Source organism: Nipponia nippon, unplaced genomic scaffold (genome assembly GCF_047370975.1).
Source record: "Nipponia nippon isolate SJK-2023a ecotype South Korea unplaced genomic scaffold, ASM4737097v1 scaffold_10, whole genome shotgun sequence".
NCBI classification, from domain to species: Eukaryota; Metazoa; Chordata; class Aves; order Pelecaniformes; family Threskiornithidae; genus Nipponia; species Nipponia nippon.
The window spans coordinates 7,082,501-7,104,020 of NW_028262291.1; the positions used below are offsets into that span (position 1 = coordinate 7,082,501).

General features: G+C 42.0%; 1 protein-coding gene across 6 annotated transcripts in view; it reads right to left on the reverse strand.

Annotated features, from left to right (window-relative positions):
* LGR4 (leucine rich repeat containing G protein-coupled receptor 4) overlaps nt 1-21,520 on the reverse strand; it is an 84,855-nt gene that overhangs the window by 50,567 nt on the left and 12,768 nt on the right. Inside the window, exons 2-3 of one of the 6 annotated variants that reach the window (XM_087743424.1) lie at nt 17,487-17,623; nt 15,282-15,431 (exon numbers count right to left, since the gene is read on the reverse strand). The exons of 4 other annotated variants lie outside the window; for them this stretch is intronic. The gene's annotated coding sequence lies outside the window, so the exon portion shown is untranslated. Of the gene's footprint in view, nt 1-15,281; nt 15,435-17,486; nt 17,624-21,520 lie in introns of all 6 variants that reach the window. One more of the 6 variants, XM_087743413.1, reaches the window with a different exon arrangement.

Sequence of the window (21,520 nt, forward strand, 5' to 3'; positions counted from 1 at the left end):
GCTGCCGTGGCTGCAGTTTTGAACAATAAGTAAGGCTCTCACGCTCCGTCAGAAGTTTTGTCCTTCTTCCAGGAAGGTACTACAGAAAAGAGGAAAAAAAAAAAAAACCAAAACACACAAACAACTAAAACAAGTAGCTTGAAGAAATCTACTGAAAATTTTATTTCGCCATCCCAGGTACTGCAGAGACTTACTTTTACAAGCCAAAGGTGAAAAATCAAGCCACGGTACTGCAGCAATCATTTGCTGTCTTCAGCCTGCTTCAGTAGATCCCTTCAGGTTATTCTGACAACTACTTTAATCTTTATTTTCAGCTTAGTTTAGCAAAGTCCCCTGCTTTCACCTAACACTGAAACAGTTTAACGTCTTTAAAAATACTTGTACGTATACCAACCAGCAAGGATGCTAGAAGCTATGAAAACCTCCCTCTGTTGAAAATAGGCATCAAATGAGATAAATTACCTTGGCAGAGGAAAGCACCTTTGCTGGACACAGTAAAAACACACAGCACCACATCTCCTCTCTGCACAAAGCAGATTTAAACTACTCTTAAAGCAACCAGCAGTGGAGATTCAGAAACCTGAACCAGGCAGTATAAGGCACTTTTTTTTATTATACTCCTTCTGTCCAAGAATTCCAGTTCCGATGGAAAGTTTTGTTTGTTTGTGTTTTTTTTAAGGGTTCTTTATTCTACCACTAACCAAAGTCAAACTTCCCCAGGCTTCAGGATGAGCAGAAATACTTCATATCTTGAATGGCAACTTACTAATTGTCTCACATTTTAAAAAAATAAACTCTTTCGTATCTTTAGAAAGTGGCTTCAGTCACAGCTTTCATCAGTGGTATCACGCAAAAGAGAATTAGATAAAACGCACCGCATGTCAGAGCATCTCCTGCAGGGCACAGATCGTTTTCCCCTCTCATTTTAAAGTACTGCCTCTACCATGAAGTAGCCTGACCCTTGTTAGATTTATCCTAAGCATCCTTCTTACCGATTGCCAGAGCAGGATTATGGCTAGAAAGGACCGCTGACTAGAGACGAGGGAAACGGAGGAGGGGGACAGTAATTCTTGCACAAGAAGAACAGCTGCAACAACAAAGAGGGACCACAAAACGGGAAACAGAGATTTCCTGTAGAGGGCTACAGAAAGGACGGGCAAAAATGATAAATAAATTAGCCCAAGGTATAGGCAGAAAACGAAAGCTAATGACCCACAGTAACTGATGGGCATTGAAAAGGAAACCGATGCTGGTCTCTCTGGACTGAGGGACATTTAGCAGAAACAGCCTTTTTTTTTTTTTAAATGACGATACCTACCGTTCTTCACCGCACCTCCCCAGCCAAAAGGTGCGCACATTTTAGGGAAAGAAACCTTCCTCGCTTCTGAGCTCTAGTGTGCTGGCATGTCCCCTAAAACTCACAGGAGATGCCAGTGCGACGCTTTCTATCCTGTGTTGCAGCCTCGGTTGTCAACATTTGGACCTGCACTGAACTGGGGGCACAGGCACCTTCCCACCACATTCGTGCACCGCATCTGAAAGAATGCCAATGACCTAAAATACTCTACTTTGTAAAAAAGGTCTTAAGCCGGAAAAACATGAAATATCTAGCTACAGAAAAGGAAAATTAGATCTCAGCCAAACCCAATCGAGACTGGTCACTTAAAAAATAAAAATCAAAATACTCCCCTGTGCTCCCCTGCACTTCATTAATAGCTAACTTCTTTTTGGCTCTCCACCTAACCTCTATCTTTTGCGAAGTTTAGAAGGGAAGAGGGAGAGGGAAGCAGGGGGAGACAGAGAAAGAGGAGTGTTTCTTGAAGGAAAGAAGATCATGTTTCAACAAGGCACCTTTAAAATCCTATAAAATACTCCCTCTGAGCAAGCTTAACCTGTTTGCTGATAGATAATAGCATGTAATACTGTAGGCTCCATTCAGTCTTTTCCAAGGTCTGGGCCCTCTGCCACTGAGTTATTTAATTATAACACTTACAAAATTATTTAGGCAGAGCTACCCATATTTGAATAAAGCCCTCCTACCTACTTGTACAAAACCATTAGGTAAAAGGTCTTAATCTTATGTAAAATTCCCCAGGTAGTAACCCTGATCCACCTTCAGTACTACTAGGAAAAGCTGAAGCTGTTAATATTTTTAGAAACTACATTCAATAAGCCAGGTTATTACAAATGCAAGTCAACATGACACTGGAAAATATTCAGTAACAATTAGCCACCCATTACCACTGGGCCCATTGATACATGGATAATGTCCCGATTACATTGGCATCAGTGTAGGTCAACAAGAGAAAGGTATTTTTCTTAGTATACCAGACCAACAATTCTTTGACAGTTATCAAAAAAAAAAAGGGGGGGGGGGCGCGGCGGACAGAAGTATATGTAGCTCTATGGCGATGGTCAGTGCTTCGAATTCGGTCCAGGTCACATCTGCATTAAGCAGGAGACCTGCCTGGTGTTGCGGCAGCAGGGAGAGGCAGGGGAGCTGGAGCACAGGGTGGGCAGGGGGGAGAGGAGAAATCAGGGAAACTCAAGGTTAGACCAATCTAAGTTGTACTGCAGTGCTACAGTCCTGAAGAAATACATTCGGTGCCGAACTCCTTGTAGGAACACGCTCACATGATAAAAACCAACCTCATTTTCAACCAAATCATAAACCTCAGCAGCCAGTCCCAGGGGAGACAAGGAACTGAATTACATCCCTGGTTTAGACCTACTTTCCCATTTACCTAGTTCCTTCAAGATGAACATAAAACCACTGAAGGGACAGAGTAAATGAGTTCGCATTAATACTGTCCCATGTTTTAATTGTATTCGGTATGTAATGAAAACACAGAGAGCCTAGAGAATCAGCAAGGAAATTCTAGTTAAATTCATTCAATTAAAAAGAAAAAAGTTTTTTTTTTTTATTTTGTTTTACTGTATCTTCTTGATAACAAGTGAACAATTCTCTTCCAGAAGCACCACCTCACAACTGCTCCTTTGAACAGTAACTGCCTGCACTGTGACTCCAATGAGTGCAGCTAAAATTCAAGGATATGTGTTACATGCAGACATGCCAACCCCAGCAGCTAGAAATCATGAACAGGAGGGCAAACAAAAAACAGGCAAAGGAAAGATGATGTTTACAGAGGAGCCTACACTTGGTAAGTGTTTGAGCTTGCCACGGTGTTTGAGTTTAAAAGAAGTTAAAAGTAATACACTGAGTAATTAATTTCTTACCTTTTATATACTGCCTACATCTATTACTGCAAGGTTTGGCTACCTCAGACTATACTATTAGCTAACATTTATATGGTAATCTATTAGCTAACATTTATATGGTAATCTATTAGCTAACATTTATATAGTAATAGCACTCCGATGCCCCAATATGTTAGACTGGTATTGTATTTAAAATTTATGTTCTCCCAGTTCCTGACAAGGTCTGCACAACTACCAGTGCCCATCTCCCAGTGGTAAGGGCCCAGCTCGAGGGCACCTCCAGGTATGCCAACAGCCAGGACTCTGCAGTATTAACTATCCCATATCCTCCAATCCTTACTGCCACGCCCCAACACATTTTTCTCCTTCTGACCTTCATCTACTGTTCCTTTTAACATGGACAAAGTTGTTAATGATAAAACAAAATGGAAGATTTGAAACCAATTTTTGGATTAATGTAGATTTTTCTCCTTGTGATTCCATCTCTCCCCAACAATCTGAAGCATGGTCCTACTGCCTCTGACACGATCACAGAGACCTCCAACACTTAAAAAGCACAGAAACCTGTGCTGCATTCACAGCCCATTTTGCAGTGACAAAAAGCCTATCAGCCATGCCATTTTTTCATTTATGAGCACGTTTCCCTTTCCACCTCTTCTAGGAAACATTCTTGCAAGAAAGGAAACATCCAAATACTTAAAGCCTTAGTCAACATCTGCTGTAACTGGCTCAATAAGACACGGGTTGCATTCCCACCCAGCAAATACACTTGCCATTTCCTAAGTACCCATGCTATCTCTCTAATGAGCACAACATCTTATCATCTGTTGTTTGCACTGCAACAAGAAGCTAAGGGCCTTAGTTCAACATGTCAACGTGATTGGCGCTGTACAAATACACAGTTGGAGACACTCCTCACCCAGAAGAGTCTGCTGCTTAACTGGACAAGACAAACAGCATGGGAGGGAAAACGGGCACCCAGAGGCGAAGGAACCTGCCCCAAGTCACCAGCAGAGCCTGGAGCCCCCTCCAGTTGCCCAATGCTGATCTCGTGCTATGCTCAGCTACTATCCACCATGTCCTTTTCAAAACAAATGAACTACCTTTTTTTTAAAAAAAAAGCAGGGAAACAGGACAGGAGACTGTTTTGACAGTTTCCCTTTGCTAGATGTGTAGGTTCACTCCATTTGGTAGCAGCGGAAAGAAATTACGCTCTAACAGCTATGCAAGCAGCTTCTATGCAATGTTTCCATCCACTTTTTTGTGGCTCTAACTAACCGGAATGTTTGTGTGACCGCTCACTTGGGGATGAAGAATTTAACCTGCTTTTTCATGGAAGCAATCAAACTTCAGACTACCCACCAACCCTGGCTATTAGACGGGATTGAGGTATTCAGAAGTTTTAGAAAATAGGCATACATGGAGCCCCTTTTCAGTACAAATACAAAAAAACCCACACAAATCCTGCTGATTCCAGTAAGCTTTTAGCATTTTGCTAAAGCCGGACCTACAACATTTTCACTGACAGCCACAGAAAGGCTGAAAAATTTCAGACAGGTCTGTTCCTGCAAGAGAAGTAACATCCCCCTCTTTCCCCCACCATATTTGTAAGTTATTTCTCCTGCCTCCTCCTTCCCACGTCACATCAACCTGTTGGGTTTTTTTTTCTTTCAGACACAGTAACTAGCTCTAATGTACCCTATTCATGTGCCAATCAAGCCATCATCAAGATCTTAAAGAGAACAATACTTGTATGCAAAGACCTATTTTGAACTGGTATTTGAGTCACTGCAGGCCAGCCATTAAGCAATCACACATACGGTTAATGGTCTATGTTGACACATGGTGGGGAATTAACCCAGAAAAAAAATTCCACTGCATTATTATGAAAGAGATTGTATCCTGGAATAGGAATATAGCACAAGTTAACATGCTTTTTGGTTAATTTTTAAGAGCCACACATTTGGTGCGGATTATGGGCTGAAGGAAGGGATTATTGTAAACTGAGGAGGAAACAAAATGTCTTTCAGTGCAAGTGTATTTCCCTTACATAGTCAAGACGTTATTTATAGCAGAGAGTAAAATTATGCATTATTCATGGTTTTATAATTATTTACTCTCCGGAATACAGTAACGCCAGGGAATTAAGTACAAAAAAAAAATCAGGCCGCGAGTACGACAGGCACGTTAGTCAACCAGTCTGAGGCCAAGCCTGTGCAGAGATCCTCCTCCTACGCCTATCAGTATCCATCACAAAATGTGGATAACCAACCTGGGCAAGACCATGAGTAAGTCCATGGACAAAACAGAGCGGGAATTCGGATCACCCACGCCCCTAATCTGTAACCAACCTCGTGTGTCCTGCTACCACCCAAACTCCTGGTAGGGAAGCTCTCCGCATGGTTACCTCACAGCTACCCTCTTGACTTGAAAGTTGTTAAAAATCATTTATAAAAAGTAACATGGTTACCCATTACTCCAAGAGAAACTACAGATTAAAATGTTGGAAAATTCATTATAAGTATTTGGTGATAATTCCCTTGGATTTACAGCCACTTGAGGTAACACAGGCTACAGGGGGACTTCAGGAGAGCAGCGGAGCAGTTAAAATCTGTAACGACCAACTTTTTTCTAGGGACCACTGCAAAGTATCTTTGCCAGGCAGACTCATCACGCCCTGCAACTAGCACAGCAGTTACTGAAGCAATGTAATTATTTCATGCCAGTTGCATGTCTTCTGCACTTCATCCAGCTTGTCTCCTGTCTCCAGACAGCACAGCTCGGTCTGCACATGAAGCCAAGGCAAGTTGTAAACCTGGCAGTGAAGCCTTCGGGTGCAAGTGTTCAAAATACTGTCCTCCTATTAGCAATGCTTTTGTATTTCACTGACACATCTTCCAGATAGGGAAAACTGAGGAATATTTTAATGCCTTCATCTCCTTTAACAATAGTCCCAGTAAAGCGGCTGGAGTAACAACTCTCCAGGCAAGGGGCTTGAACCTGGAATCATCTTAGCCCAACATGCGTGCGTCTAAAGCATTCATTACAACCATTGTTTTTGGCAAGACTTGAGATTATTTGTAAAAGCCAGTAAAGCTAAGCAGAAGAATTTTTTTTTTAATCCATAGGTCTCCACACATAAAGCAAAAAGGAGAACACAGCAACAACTTACATGCTTAAAGCTTCAACCTCCAGGGTGTAGTTGCATGATGTGTTTTCTTTCTCATGAAGGAAATTGGCTTATATTCCCATTGCTTTCCACCTCCACGGTGGAACTGTTTATGGGCAGCATTCTGTAATCAGATCATTATAACAATCTGGATTTAAACAAAACATTTCTGGGTTTTGGCCTTTTTTTTTTTTAAATCAGATGGGGTTAGCTGTCTTCCATATAGCACGGCCTCAGAGAGAGCTGTATCAGCAAAACTATGGAGCAGCAGACTCCTACAGCAGTGGGAAAGAGGAAAGGCACTGGGAACTTCACACTGAAAGAAAACGTAACATATAGCTACGCCTGCAATGAAATCAACACCAGATTCCCTAAAGGAGTTTTACAGAAAGGTATTTGTCACATTTTAAGTAAATAAAGTTTAACAATATGTTTGCGACCAAGTTAAAATACAGCAGAATTGCCAGTTGCAACAATTGTCCTTACCATCGCGGAGTGATATTGAACCATCAACCATGAAGGTAACTATGTCATTTTTTAATGACTCTATAGCTTTGTTTTTTCTTTAATGAGTTAAGTCAGCCCCAGGTTAGAGGCATATCCGAGTTTTAATTTAAAGCACACACTGCTAAACCCAACACAGACACTTCACACATGACCAAGCCAAGGTTTTGTTCATTACTACTGAAGAAGTTCTCAAGCATTTTTTCCCTTATCGAAAACTTCTGTGAACAACCATTGCTGGAACACCAGGAACATCACCAAACTATGTAATCTAACCAGTTTAATGAGATCTGCGTTCCCCCCCTCCAGTCTCAGGTCCCTGCTGCATACCCACAAACACCTACAAGGCACATTTTGTTCCATTTAACAGCTTCAAGGGCAATTCCGTAAAACTTAAACCGCCTCAACAGGAGCGTAGGGAGCCACGCTCACCCTTTGGACTCCAAGGACACCACATCTCGCTCCACCTAGCAACACAGTATTTGCTACAACAAACATTGCACACCAAAAGCTCCCCGTTACAACTCCGGACACAGACCCGTCGAGGTTCAATTCCTTGCCCCAGCAGAGACTCATTTTGTGGGTTTGGACAGGTTGCTTCCCCTTCCCAAACCCCGGGTTCAAAGGAGAATAATCTTTTCTGCATCTCTGAGAGGAAGGGGGAGGATAAAGCTACCGATGTTTCTGAGCTGTCCAGACAGAGCCCGGCACTTAAATCTGTTTACACTGATAGAAAAGCAGTGCTATCATTATACACGTATATTCATACAAAAATCTTCTGTTGTATTTTCACTCTGTGTTTTTGCTCTGTTGCAAAAAGAGAACACAAACAGCTACAAATCCAATTTTATAGAAGTGCCAACTTTAGTAACTCTAAGTACTTTGAATTTTATTCATTTTCTTCTGGTTTATTTTGGTCTCCTAGTCCGTCCCACCCAATGTTTAGAAAGCAACCAGAGCCTCAAAAGTCTGGGTAAGCCCTACATTTTCAGAAGGCTAAAAGCAAAAAAGCAAAACAAAATTCGTGTATGAACACAGTCACTGATACCATTAAGCCAGAAGACAAAATGTAAACATTTCAATCAGTCCAAACCTATATACAACAGCTTTGCATTTAAGAGTGGGTTTTTTTTCCACTTACACACAACATGTAACTTGGATGTAACTAAAAATTATTTCTGGCAAAAAAATCTTCTTCTGCAATACAGCACTATAATTATCTATATACTGTGGGAAAACTAAAAGCACACAGTACAGCTTTCTAGTGTCAAAATAGATTTCATGGCAGCACCTGGAATGGCCTTTATAGAACCAAACATGCTTTTACATAGCAATTTTCAAGGCATCTTAAAGTAGCTGACATAGCACGAGCAGTTTTGATAAGATGCAAAACTTAGGTTTTGGAAATTCTTGACTGTCAATTATCACACAGTACTTTAACAGAAGAGTAATTTCCACTTTATGACATTTGAAGGATTAAAGTCTGCCTGAAGTCTCCCGAAGTCTCCCGCGTGGCAGCGTTCATGCGTGCTAACATACAACCCTTGCGTTTCACCCAGGGAAATGCTACCTTCAACAAATGGTAAAGCGAGGGTTGTTGCCTATTGACAAGACACGTAGCTAAATACAAGAATCCAAACAGCCTCACTAGCTTCATATGAGCTTCCCACCCTTTTGAGTTATACTGGTTTCAGCTACGTTCCTCTGATTTATCTGAGATGTATGGCCAAGCCCCTTACATGCACGAAGACATGGGCTGAGCATCCACCTTGCCTTCCAATGAACCTTAGACATGAACTGAAACGAAAGCTACACAAAACGTCTGCCGGGTCACTCTTAAAGAAGAGCCACAGGTTTAAAGCTTCTACTTCAACAGTACAGGATTATACAAGGGACATCAAGGACGTACTTGAATTCAATTTTATTTTTTCTTGTATTATTAGAGCGTCAGGAATTATCTCATTCTTATCTAATCACAGAGGTAACATTTCATTTCAAAAAGCAAAACTTCATGTATGCTTTGCCTTGTGAAAAAACACAACTCTTTCCTTGGTAGTTGAAGTTGTATAGCTTTTACTAATTTTTTTCAACCTGCGTTTGCTGTCTTGATATGTCTTGGTACGTCTTGATATGCATCAAAGTCCAGGACCTACAGTGGACCTACAGAACACAGCAGTACCTGTGGTGTTCACGTACATAATGGTGGATTTTTCTCCCCCAAAGTCTGCAGTAAAAACCAGCTAGTGTTACGAGCATTTGGCCACCAACTGTTCCTCTCTCCCAGAAGATGGACGAACTAGTTCTACTTCTGCAAGTAACCCCTGAACAAAGCCTTCTCCCCCAGCCTCCCACCAGACAGAGCAGGGTCTCGCTCCTAAAAACCTCCCTTTGCTGGAGCATCAGCTCGCGGGACGTTGCTTGTCCAAGAGCCGGGCTGCTCGCTCGCTCCCTCCGACAGGCGAGCCAGGCCCCGCGCCCAGGAGACAGTCGCCCTTGTCATTGCCGATGCATCTGCGTGCACAGCCATCACTGCCAGCGTTGTGCAGGCAACTCCACAGCACTGTGCACGTACGCATCTCTTATGTTCTCGGGAACTTGGCAGAGGGACGGGCCTACCGCTGACAGTGGCCAACAGATGACAAGAGCCACGTCCTCCGACGGTTGGAGAGGCTGCCTGTGCCATGCTAAGCCCAAGGGGGGCACAACTAACTTCAATCAATGTGGGTTGTCATCATAGTGGAAACTGGCAAAAACAATCCCATCTACAGGTAACAAGCCATCCAGTAAAAAAAAAAAAAATCTGTAAAGGAAAATAATCTGGATAAAGAGAAACCAACTGAAAGCACAAAAACTCCTCTGTATGCACCAAGAGATGAAGGAGGAATGTCCTCATAGCACTTCCACCTCCGCAGGTCGGAGGGCGAAAGGCAGACTCTCCTTTCACCTGCAGCAGAAAGCCACATAAGATGAGGAACACTGCCTTTTTCTTCTCTTGTTTTTTATACTATTATTATAAACTATGCCTAAATGCAGATTTTTTTCAATGGCTATGCAAGAGGCCACCACAAGTAACCTACCACAACGACTGACAGGCCTCCTGAGCTTCTAACATACTGAGTTTTTCAGCATAACAAACTAAGATGGATCAATTCTGCCTGAGATGTGGGTCCTTACTCAAAACTTGCCCCAAACTGGAGGAGACTTCTCCAGAATGAAAACAGTCGAAGTTGGTTCTTCATGAACCAAGTCTTTTCACACATTTAAACTACAACTAGAGGCTCAAACAAAGAAAATCTGGGGGGAAAGGAATATATTTTGAATTATAAAAGCAAGGGTTGTGGGAAAAGATTGGAAAATGGACCAACTGATAGAGATGTGGGAGAAGGGGTGGGAAGTTTCAGGCACAGAGACACTTTCTGAGGTCCCTAATGGCATGCAGACATTTATTTTGCCGTTGTAGGACTTCCTGCTAACCTGCAGATGTTGTCCCTCCGTGACCACAGCACACAAAGCAGCCAGCACAATCAGAGTTAATGCACACTGCACACCAATTAGAAAAACCCTATAGTTAAAATTAACTGCAATTGCAAAGAAAAAAAAGAAAATAAGAGGAGAAAAAGAAACCCAAGAAAACCCACTCTCACACGCCCCAAGAAAAAGCCGAGTATACTGTCAGCACTGTTAGTGGCAAATCCAGCCCTTTACACACTCCCATTCCACACCAGCATATTCACAGTAGTTTTCAATAAACATCTACACAAGTCACTGGAGGGGGGGAAAAAAAAAAAAAAAAAGAACAAATCTGTTTTCTTTCATACAATTCCACAAAAATAACTGTCATCACAACCATCCTTGTGGCAGAAAAGTCCATATTTGCCTGCAGTGAAATCCGTCTGCAGCTGCCCCGTGGAAAAGACAGCCAATAATTGGCTTCTTTCACCTCTGTTAACCACGAACAAAAGTGTCATTCAGCTCCCAAATGGACAGAAGGCACCAATGGATGGTCAGCTCGCTGAGCCAATGGGCTGGAATAACAATAACCCTGTAGCATTTTCTTTTTCCTTTTGTTTAGTCTTTCAAAGCCCTTAATTAAGACCCTCACAAAGCACCCCTACAGGCTTCTTTCAATGAGGCATTACACGCCTGTTTTCTTGTATTTAAGGAAGAAAAGTAACAGGGATTTCTGAAACACATTAAGCAGTACACACAATTTCCATGTATTCACAACTGAAATACTGTTACATTTTAGCTTTTAAATATTACTGTCAATAAAAAGAAGTTCAAGTTTACTATGCCCGCTCTTTGCTGTACGTCCTTTGCTACATCAAGAAAAAAAAAAAAAAAATACCGGCAGTCATAAATCTGGCATAACTGCCAGCAGCTTGCCCAAATCCATCACAAGCCAGCAGCTCCCAAAACGAAGGCAAGTGGAACACCGCATGTTGATGAAACATCCCCGAGCATCCTGAAGCAGACAGCTGAGAAAGGACTGGGTAACACAGGGAACTAATTTGTTGAGACTGCACATGACCCACCGGCATTGTCTGAAAATCAGAGCTTGTGAAGGCTAAGGTATATACCCTGCTGGGTTTAGTGGCCTTGCCTACAATTAAATATCTGCTTGCATTTAATATACATGAAGGTAATCTGTACTCCATTATTTACGACCAAACTGATGTAATACTGATGTTTGTGTATTAAACAGGCCATTTGAGGACTACCTCTGCTTTTCAGCAGCATAGGCAGTCTCTGCTTAACAGAAACACTATAGAAACTTCCAATATTTGAGCGAACAGCAGCTCTTTCCTTGAAGGACTTCTCCCCCAGCCACAAATAGGGAACAAAACAGTTTTAAGAAAACACCATTGGAATATCACGCTGGTAGGTGCAGGCTAGTTTGGGGAGACCTCGTTGTCCAGCCCCTTCCCACTCCAAACCAGCCTGAGCGGCCGGCGTACGCGGCCACGGGTTTTTGCGGGGCACGCAGTGCGCGGTGGAGGAGCAGGGTGAGCGGGAGCAGCCGGCACAGCCACCGCCGGCCAGCCACGGCCCGGCCCTCACACAGCCACCGCCGGCCAGCCACGGCCCGGCCCTCACACAGCCACCGCCGGCCAGCCACGGCCCGGCCCTCCGACCTGCTGCCTCTCTCCATTGCCTTGTAAATGGCCGCCTCCTGTCAAAGGCGGCATATGGGCAGCCTCCTCACAGGAGAGCGGCACAGCAATAGAAAGTGCAGCCAAAAACTACCAAAATCATTAGCAGAGGGTTTTTTCAAGTCAAAGAACCACAGGCTGAGGTTCTGATCATCTCCAAAACATACTCTCCCCTGCAAGAAAATGGGAATAGCCTTTTTATGACTGACAGAAACCCCACACAACATGAAGAGGGAACAGAACAAAGACGTTTTTATGACTAACACTAATCTGAGCGAACATGAAGAGCAACGGTTTAAAATCCTCCTCTCTACACTACCTACGTATCCAGCAGGCATTCTTTAACAAGCACCACTTGCTATAAACACTTCATGCATCTAGGCAAAATGCAACTGGGTATAAACCAGCTTAGACTTTTTATATTTTTTTTTAAATATATCAAAGAGTTAGCTGCTTGTGTCTGTATTGACATAGTCAAGGAAGTAACTTGCCTTTCAGAAACGGTAATCTAGAGGCAGTACCCAGTGATTCTGCTTTTCAAAAATCAGACTGCCTATTTAGGCATTATACACCAAAAATCTCTTCTAGTCTTACCTTAGACCACTGAATTAAGGCCCCAACAAATAATACATGACTATCACCTGTCCTACATGGTGTTGTTCTTTCCTCCTCCTACAAGAAAATATGATGTAACTGTACTAAAAAGGTAAGAAAAAAGGCAATGTCTGCATGACTTTGTTTTGCAGGCCCAACTCCAAGCACACATTTTTGGAAAGCCTGTTCACAAGCCTTTATCAGGACGTGTTGTATCACTGACCTTGACAGAGCTTCAACATCGATCGAGCAGGAGTTTGCTCTCAAGTTCTGTTATATTATTGACAATTTCTGTGATTATTTACCACAGCAGTTCAAGATGGGCTCCTCTCCAGCAGCAAAGAGCAAAAAAAGTAATTTAAATTCTGAAAACGAGCATGAAATATCACCCTAATTGCATCCAATGCATCAGCTACAATCCAAATTCATACTGTGCTGATAAAAATCTCACAGTCTGATAAAACTGCAATATAATATGAAAATACGCCACTGCAATACAATGTAAAAAAGCAAAACAAGACCCAGCCCTTCCCATGCCCCCCAAAGCCCCAGACACAGCTCCAGGTAGCACACGCAAAGGGTAAGGCTTGCCTCTCACTAGTTGCATGGCTCAGCATCTGGGACAGAGGAATGTCAGTACCTAAACTGCTATAGTCTTAAAAAAAACTAAACAACAACCCCCCCAAAAAAACCCTATCCAGGCATCAGCGGTGCTCGCCAGCAGGACTTTGTTGGTTAAGAACGGCATCCCAAAATGGATAGTTGTGCTAACCAAATTTAGTAGTACAGCTCTGGACTTCTGGATTCTGCCCTAACATGAATAAAAACAATAATACTTACCATTGCTGACCCAAGAATACAAATCAATAAAAAATTAGCATATTTTCTAATTTTTAAGGAAAATGTACACAAGCAAATGAAACTTTTCACAGAAACCCTCAGCCAAAAAAACCTGATAGCCATCGCTTGCCATTATAAAAGAGGTCAAAGAAGCACTTATTACTAGGAATCTTCTTGAAAAGGTTAAGTTCTCTCTTCAGTTCAACTCCATTCTCAGTATTCACATGACTACACCTGTTTAAAACTGAGTAGATTTTAATCACTAAACTGTCAAGAAAAAAACAGCATACTTAATGCAAACAGAACATTACAAGTATTTACATGAAAAACAAAGACCTACCACATTAACTATCCAGCCCACACTCTTAGTAACTGAGATTAAGGCTTGTCAAGTTTGATCATGTACATAGGATCAATTTTTTTATATAAAAACACATCTAATGCACATGTATGATGGAAAAGCAAGAGACCCACAAAAGGCAATCAAGTAATCCACCTGTATTTCTAGCCTGCTTGTAGACAGAAATAGCACATGCATCTTTCCGGCAATATGTGTTTTACAGATGAACTCCAAGAAGAAAACTGGGCTTGTGAACCCTTGTCTCCACACAACAAACACGGACATATTTTTACTTCATCATCGCTATCCTATAGGCAAGGAAATACACTCTAGCTCTTACCTAAAAGCCACTGGTCAATGCAAATTCCTTTTTGATGTATAAACCTATGTTACAGTGAAGATGCAAGGTGGACAAAGAATACCCCTCCCAAGCTCCATTAATAAAGAGAGCTGGTTTTTCTTGTTCTCACTTATTTCAAAGAAGTCTGGTTTCTTTTGCCTTGAAAGACTATGGGGTTTACTGAATCAGTAAATTAGGCCCAGTAAAACTTGCTATGCAGCTTGAAACCTGTCCCTAATATGGACACCTTAGTGCTACTGACACCCTGTTTTCCCCATTACCAATTTCATCATTTACTACCATCAACACATTGATTTTTCCAATCTATCACCAGCAACATTGTGAAGATACCATTGAAAAAAAAAAATAACCCCCTTAAAGTTGAGAGGGTGAAAAGGTTTTTATTAGAACTGGCAAACCATATCCTCTTTTCATTTTTAATAACAATACACCTATTAACATCAATATTTAAGCTACCAGAAATGAAGTAGTGCTCTGCAATTATGGTGTCAGATCCCACAATAAATACCAACACATCTTACATTCACTACCAAGTCTGAAAAGTATAAAGCAGATGTAGTAATTTAACTTGCAGTTGAGGGACAAGTAATTCTGCAACAGATCAGAGATTAGAGTTTTAAGAGATTACCTTAAAATAAAAGGCGAGAAAACATTCAGAACATGATCTCTTTTTGTCTGTTTTTAAACAAACGTCAGGATATAATGAAGAAGGCAGTGTAATGTAAAAACATACATAGCTTTGTCATGTTCAAAACAGTTTATTTTTTCCACACACACAAAAACAGTCCATTTTACAAATGTATTGACTTACTGTGTAATTAATAGGAGACTTAAATAATTACTCTACCTTAATAAGAGCACTAGATATTATGGGGTTCAAGACAAATGGAACCTTTTACTACTTTTGATTATATTTACCACAAAATAGTTATAATAATGTAAGGATTATTAACAGCAAACACGGTAGAGAAAGAAGCATCCCCATCCCTTTGACATATCAGAGTGTTATTTTGTGTAACATACAGACTAATATAAGTTGCAGAAGATAAAGCTTTCAGAACTAATTCTGTACCACCCATTCCAAGAAATTATCGGTCATACCTCCTCTAAGAAGTCTGAGAAGTTTCCACAAGATTAAATATGTATTTCTTTGCTATCACAGGAGCAATCAGTCTGGCAGCGTTGCATCACATTCATCTCATAAGGAGTCACTCTCTTTTGACATTTAAATAGTGGATGACTAAACAACAGCTGCTAGTAAAAAGAAATGGTTGAATTAATGGATGTTATTTGCTAACTTAAACGTCCTTTCCTTTTTACCTGTATCACCCCACTACAGTATCGAAGCGCAGCATAAACTGGCACTTTTCTGCTTAACTCATACCGCCTTTATGAGAGAAATGTTCAGAGCTTGCTAACTCAGTACATCTAGCAGCTGGGTTTCAGCAAACTAAAGCTTAACACGCTATGTAAAAGGTATAAATTACGTTTCCAAGACAGCTCCAGGCACTGCCTTGTTTGGAGTTGCTTACCGAGCAACTACGTTTCTCCAAACAAACTAATGTGCAGAAGGGTAAAGGGCAGTGAAGGTAATTATTGGAAGGAAATCTCTCCCTAGGCCAGAAAAGAATAATTAAGCTTGTGCATGTTAAATCACATAGGGGAAGTGAACGCTGAAGTAATCGAGTGTAAGCGACAGCAAGACCTATCTACAACCTTCTTGAAAGGAAATTAAGGCGGGGGTAAGCTAAAGCAGGATTGTTTAGGCGACACGAAGGCAGTATCCCCAAACTTCATCCATAGTTCTTTGTATAAAAGTACACACTTCCCATACACACGTGTGCATACCCCCCCACAGCGGAGAAAACATTCAGTAACCCAGTAATTAAATGAGTATGCTGAAATCTAAAGCACTTAAACTGCATTCTGCAAGCCTGCATACAACATAGTTTCCTTATTGCTCATTAATCTCTCCGCAGATAGTATCTTTTTAACAGTTAAAAATGCTTACAATATGACCAAGATTTTCAATGTTTAAGATGCCTCTTCTGCTTCGACCTCCACAGTGTTTTGGAAACTGCCTTGTCTAAATGAATGCAACATATGGGAATAAGTGCGATGAGTTTCTAGTCTAGTCTTTCCTCAAAAGCCTTGGGCTATTGTGTGAAAACTTAATGAAAGTCATTTGCACAACCCTGAAAAGCTGGTGAAGAAAAGCTGTAACAGAATCTCCTCCTGAGCGTCTGAGTTGCGTATCTGGGGCAAAGAGCCTGTCTAAGGCATCAGCAACACACTGCTGCTGCTGACAAGATGGCAGCAGAATAGGGGTTGTTTGTGTCTTTAATTACACTAACTCTTGGTTGTTATTTGCTGAGGCTTCCTGGATGATCCGCATATATTCTGAGAAAATAAACTATGCGCTAACTGCTTTTAAAATATAAAGAAAATACAGAGCAATACTCTATTTCTAACATCCTATACACTTCGGGGAGATCTGAACCAAAAAGAGACAACTTCATAATGACAGGTTCAGAAGCAATCCCATTTAAGGCCTTGCTTGCATGTTTGAGCTCCAAAAGGAGAGAAGCAAAATATATAACGTAGACAGACCTTAAGGCTTTCTCAGTGATTTTGCAGATACGCATTGTTAAGTGATCTGCTACCAGCCTCCAAAGCAGCGTCTGCCAGCACTGGTCTGCTGCGAGAGCCCTTCTGCCTCCTTCACCAAACTTCAAAACTTTACAATCACTTACTTCTTAACCCTTTTAGCAAAGCCCTTAGATTAACTTTCAAAGCTGGGTATCTCTACGTACCAACAGATTCCCATCGATGTATAACAGAGCTAAACAGAACGGCACCTGGGCAGGGAACCTCACCACTATCATACACAAGGCTTGCACTGCAACGCAAACATACAGGCAGGGCTCAAATCCTGAAGCAGGGTGCCACTACTCAATGGCTTTTCTTTCTTCAAATCAGAGATCAAGAGGACTTTCATAATACTGAAAATGGTCACAGGTAAAAATACATATGCATTTTCACTGTTGATTCACACTGTGATTCACCTCTTCCCTTAAAATCAGAAGCTATTTTTCAATTTGACACAGTAGTTTAAAGAAGGGCACCAACAATTAAAACTTAATTAACAGATGAGATGAGTGATTAGAGGCACTACATACTTGTTATCCTTTTTCTCCATCACAGCACAATGTAACTAATGTATCATCTTTTGAAAGAAGCAGGTTTTTTTTCAAAAAATGTACATATATCATAAACACCAAGTAGAATCCTCAGTTTCCCCAGTACCTCTAAAGTGTGAAAAACCACGCAGGGACTGGTCGTGCAGGAGCTATCAGAGAAACTCCCACGTTCAACCAGGGCCTGTTGAAGAGAAGTACTCTGGAACTGGGATAACTCCTCAGGGATGCTGTCAGTCCCAAGTGCTGCAATACACAAACAGGGCAGGAGAAAAAGGCACAAGCTTTTACTTTAAAAAGCCAGCTGAAGTTCAGAATAGTACCTGTTGCTTGTTTCGCCATTCAACAGATCCAGCTCCATGTAGGTGACTCCATACCCATTTTTGCCATGACTAATATTTACTACTCCAAGATTGTAGAAAAAAAAGAATCAAAGTCCAGCTGTACTCTCAGCAAACGGGGGGGCTCCAGTGAGCGTAACACGGTTTTGTCAGACACAGCAAAACAGAGCCATCCGCAAATGTTTGCCAATTTGCATGGTATTCTATAACACAGCCCCAAACCAGAAGGGCAACGGGAACCGATGGCAGAATGCACATTCTGGCCAAGCAGGCTGTCGGACAGTACAGGCGCGATGCCCAAGCGTTCAAGTACACATCTTGCAGTCACCGGGAAACAAAGCAAGTGAACTAAACGTTGCCCTTCCATCCCGTGGGACATTTATAGCTATGTATTCTCCTCCGGCACAACTGACGTTCAAGGAGGAAGATTTCTTATTGCCATGGTAAGGCAGAATTTCTCAACTTTGTGATTACTTGCACATTACATTCCTTACAGTTTGAAGCATTTGTTTCTATTATATTTATTATGGTAACAAAGCTTACATGGGCAAAAAGTTATTAGTCTGGCATGGACATTAAGACAACAAGCAGTCAAGGATCAAACCCTACAAAGCTCCCCCAGCCCTCCCAAATACCTTACACAGAAAAGCCCGAAGGGCCTCAGCGGCTCCATACAAACTACGAGCGAAGAGCAAGCCCCGAGCCCTGTCTCCTGCCGGGCACTCACAGGACAGAGATGAAACAGAAGCTGTCTCGTCCCACTGAAGATGCCAAAGGACAAACTGGTGGGCAGAGCAATTTGCACAGCAAAGTGGCCTACAGGACCAATCTGACCCTTTTACAGTAAAATAAATCAGACCGGCCACCAAATTCTGAGAGCTCAAATCACTGAAAAACAGCATTTGGAAGGCATATTTTTTTATGTTTATTCTCTGTTCTCACTATTCTCTATTCCTGATGGCACTCAATCAGCTCACACCAGGTAATGCACTATGCCTGAAGGAAATGAGGAATATATTTGGCAAGACAAATATCCAGGGTATTTGGAAATATGCATCAATCTGATGTGCGTTACAGGATTTCTCCCATTGACGCAGTCAGCTATTAGGGCAAAAAAATTTATCTTATGTGAGTGAAGAGACAATGACAGTGCAAGCAGTCCTACTCGTAAGCAGGATTTCTGATACATTATTGTTTAAACAGTAGCCCTCTCTTTTGAGCACATTGTAGATTTATTTTACTGGCACAATTACTTAGGAGAGTTGAAAAAGATTTTTTATGAAAGAGGAAAAACTGGCATTGCTGCACAATTGCAGAGGCTTCTGCTGAAGCAATAAGTGACTGCCATTTATTACCCTCAAAACAAATCAAAACCCTGCCTAAAACTCCTAAACGTTGAGATACTGCACACATTTTTGGTCTGGAAACTAGAGACCTGTTTTTGCAGGAAGCAGGTTAAAAAACCCCAGCACATAAACAAACTAGTTGAAATTTTTGAAAATGAGATGTCAAGCAAGAGCAAGTCAATTCTAAATAAATGATTAATTGACCTGGATATTGAAGAGATTTAATAATGCCTCCACTAAACTCTTGGCACACAGCCAGCAGATTTGCCCTTGGAAAAGACATGGATTTTCTACACCTAGCAAAACTCACACTAGTTCTGTAAAATATTAACAGTTTGGTCAATATTAGCACACATTTTATTTCTTTTTCTATTTTTCTTCCCCCCCCCCCCCTTTTTTTTTTTTAAACCCAAGTATTAAAACCAACAGCAGTAAAAAAGTCCCAAAAGGCATAAGCCTGTCCAGGTCCAAACCACCAGCAACTACATTCTCAGAGTAGGGCCCCTTACACAGGACCATATCCTTCTCTCAGAGTAGGGCCCCTTACACAGGACCATATCCTTCTCTCCCCAGCTCAGCTTTTCCCCGTCCAATTCCATGAAGACCACCCAGACCGCAAGGACAGGCCCAGAAGAAACATAGCAGGGTGAGCATTTAGTGCCTCAAGAGGGCAGCCGCTTGAGTGAAACTGCAACTAAGAGAGATGAACAAGGAGTTTGCAGATGGCTGCTGGTGGCAGCTTTGCAAAATTCTCTTAAAGAACACATTAAGTCCGGGCCTAAACACATCAATCTTCCAAACAGCGCAGGGCTCCCTTCAGTAGGTTCAAGGGCATCTAATTTGGAGGAAAAGCTCAGAGGACTGCTGAGAGCACCACAAGCACATTTCCCAGTCCGGGCAAGGTTTACCCTAGTTAAAAACCCAACACACTTCTAGGAATTTCAACCATAGCACCTGGAAAAGAAGATGGCTCCTTCACAGCCTTTATGTGCAAGAATTGAGTGAAGGCCAGATCCACCAGTTCTGCCAAGTGGAGAACAGCAGACAGGTCTCCACACAGAAAGACCCGCTGCCCCAAAGAGAGGGGCCCGCACACCAAAGTCACAGGTTTCAGTGTCCCTTCACTTTTCCAGATGTATCAACTGTATTTGCTACTGTTCTGGATCAGCTTTTAGAAAAACAGCAAGGAAACTTCTGAAGTAAGAGCTATTTTTAAAAACATATGAAAGAGGATTTTAAAAAGGATAGCCAGGACATGCCTTACATGAAATTTTAGTAATCAATAAAGGATTGAAGCTATATACCACCAAGTCCTTTTAACAGGCACGGAGCATCAAGCTTCCCCAGTTGTCCTCTCCTGACTCATACCATCTTCTCATCCCAGGCGGTGCTGCAACAGGAGCAAACCGTCCCTGCTCTCCTGCCACAAGCCTGAAGCCCTGAGTGCAAGGAAAACAAACTCTCGCTTTACAAGCTAACACACCGTGGTGTCCTGTTTGGATGACAGGGAACCATTGGTTCCATTTTGTGCTCTGAAAGGCAAGGTAATGGTTGTAGGGAGAGACGGACCCCAAGGCATGTTCCAGTGGGACCCTCGCATCTGCAGAACACCAAATACCAACCACCACAGTGCCCAAATGGTTCAGAAAAAAACGTTGCTTACTATCACGTAGCAGGAAGAATGAAACACGACCACAGTGAACTCAACTGCATGGTCACGTTATTAATATTGCGTTGCCAAAATGGCTTTGCTCTACATCTGGAGTTCTGGTCCCACAGCCAAACACAGCATCACGCAAAGTACAATGCCTTTGGCAAGAGCATTTTGATGGCTCACAGCAAACCTTGTGGCTAGCTTACAGATCCACCATGAAGTTTGAAGCCCCCAGCCCTCTGCCCTTAGAGACCCGTACACCGCTTGCAAAGACAGGAATGAAATATTCCATATGTTTCCTTTGTCAGGGACATGCCTATTGAAAGCACAGCCACGCCGCTCTCCCCGCTGGGGCACTGGGTCAGGCTATTCATCTGTAACCATGCAGATGTCAAGAAGGTAATGGGAAAACTCCCAAACAAAAAGACATTTTCACAGAACAAGGTTATAAAATACACAACTGCATTTGCAGCATTATTAAGCTAAATTAAACAGGTTTAGGCCTCCCCTGCATACCTCTGAAATTGCACATCCATTTATGATTCATTGGTAATTGTGTACCATTAAAAGTCCAAACACATTTGCTCAAAAATTTTAGGGTGAAAAAAGTCCTTGCAAGACCCTAGCATTCCTCCAGGATTGATTCAGGAGAGAAAAGGAGGAGTTACACCACTTAAAAAAACTCTTTATATTTTAGTGAGAAAATGCTCAACAGACCTGCAAAGACGGCTGTTTACTCTCCAAGGGCCTGACTGCTCAGGGCGCTCTTTAGAGTGCTCTCAACAACTTCACCTGACTGCAT